Raw genomic sequence first — 2,340 nt, 5'->3', positions numbered from 1 at the left:
CAGGACTGGAAGTTGCTCTGGGTGAGCCAATGTGTGAGTGGTGAGTAAATATGAAGGCCTAGGACATTAATGTACACTACTGCTGACTTTATAAACACAGTACCCTTGGACTACACTAAATTTATTTATTTTTTTTAAATTCAGGCTGGGTTAAAAAAATTGACAAAACCATTAATGGAGGTCCCCAAGTACTGGGAAAGTGTTTCAGGAAGTGCAAGCATATGATAGTTAAAAGATATGGCAGTGTGGACAGAAAGATGGGTTAGGTGCCTAAGATTTTTATGACAAAGTGTAAGAAGTTGCAACATATGACCAGTGATTTCATGACTTGCACCTTGATGTTATACCTTGCAGTGGAGTAGAGAGAAAAGTTATTGGGTTAAAAAAAGTTGAGGAACCATGAGTCACTTTCCAAGAATTATCACACTGCCCATGGGGAGCAGTGATTAGAAGCCCCTGGCTACAGGAAGGGAAAGGACTATGATGGACATCGGTAGAGTCATGTTGCGTGGTGGCAGGAGTATCAAAGTCAAAGGCGTGTAACAAGGGAGAAGCAAGTGGAAGTGGGGAACACAGATCAGAAGGGCACTGACACCACCAATAAGCTTGAAAGGAGAAGGGAAAAGGACTGTCTTCCCCTAATTCCACATGTGACCCAGGTGTCACATATATATTACCATGTAGGGAAAAATCAACGGCTACGCACACCTTCTTCTTTAACTGTATAATAAAACAATACATTTTCTTTTCTTTTAGTCTTTTTTTTAAGACAGACTCTTGCTCTGTCACACAGGCTAGAGTGCAGTGGGATGATCTGGGCTCACTGCAACCTCCGTCTCCCAGGTTCAAGACAGTCTTCTGCCTCAGCTTCCCAAGTATCTGGGACCATAGGCGCATGCCACCATGCCTGGCTAATTTTTGTACTTTTAGTAGGACGGGGTTTCACCATATTGGCCAGGCTGGTCTTGAACTCCTAACCTGTGGATCCGCCCACCTCGGCCTCCCAAAGTGCTGGGATTACAGGCGTGAGCATTTCACCAGCGAATTGTACGAAACATTTAAGGAAGAAAAGGTAACAATTATTTACAATCGCTACCAGAAAACAGAAGCAAAAGGAACATATCCCAATTCATTCTATGAAGTTCTTATACTAAAAGCAGAAAAAGACATTTAAAGAAAAACAAATGTTCAGACAAGTATCTCTCATCAAAAATTGTCGACAAAATATTAGTATGCTGAATCTAACAATACATTGTTGAATTACACATGAAGAACAAGTGAGATTTATTCCAGGTATGCAAGCCTGCCTTAACACAAAATAGTTAAGGCAATCTATCACATAACTAGCTAAAGAAGAAAAGTTATTTGATTGTATTAATAGATCAAGAAAGCATTTTATAGAAGCCAAAGCCCATTCATGGTTAAAACCCTTAGCAAATTAGAAATAGAAGGGAAATTCCTGAACTGATAAAGAATATATACCAAAAGAACACACCACAGACAATATCATACATAATGTGAAAAATGCGATGTTTTACACAAAAGATAAGAAGCAAGGAAATGTTATCCCCTCTCACTGCTCCTATTCAACATCATACTAAAATCCTAGCTAATGCAACAAGACAAGAAAATAAAATAAAAAGCATATGGATTGGAAAGGGAGCATTAAAATGTCCTTTACTCGCTGATAAATTGATTTTCTATGTAGAAAATCTCAAAGTATCAGCCAAAACCCCTTCTGGATTATAGCAAGGTTGCACAGTATAAGGTTAATATACAAAATCAATTGCTGTCCTACATCCAGCAATGAACGACGAGAATTTGAAATTAAAAGCCCAATACCATTTTCATTAGCATCAAGAAAATGAAACAGACACAATCTAGCAAAATATGGGCAGGCTCTATGTGAGGAAAACTATAAAATCTGTTGAAAGGAATTAAAGATCTAAATAAATGAAAAGATATTGTGTTCACAAAATAAGACTCAGTGTTGTTAAGATGTCAGTTCTCTTCAATGCGATTTATAAATTCAGTACAACTCTGGTGAAAACATGAACAAATTATTGTGTGGAAATTGACAAACCAATTCTAAAGTTTATATAGAAAGACAAACTAACCAATATAGCCAACAATATTGTAGGGGAGGAACAAAGTTCAAGGACTTGCAAAGTGATCAATGGAACAGAATAGAGAACTCAGAAATAAGAGCCCACAAACACAGTCAATTGATCTTTTACAAAAAGTTAAAGGCAGTTCAAAGGAGAAAGGGTAGCTTTTTCAAAAACAGTGATGAATCCATTGCATGTATGTATATATGTATATGCAAAAAAAAAAAAAAAA

This window comes from Colobus angolensis, unplaced genomic scaffold (genome assembly GCF_000951035.1).
Source record: "Colobus angolensis palliatus isolate OR3802 unplaced genomic scaffold, Cang.pa_1.0 Scaffold166, whole genome shotgun sequence".
Classification (NCBI taxonomy): Eukaryota; Metazoa; Chordata; class Mammalia; order Primates; family Cercopithecidae; genus Colobus; species Colobus angolensis.
The sequence above is the reverse complement of the archived record's forward strand: the minus strand, read 5'-3'. Positions refer to the sequence as shown.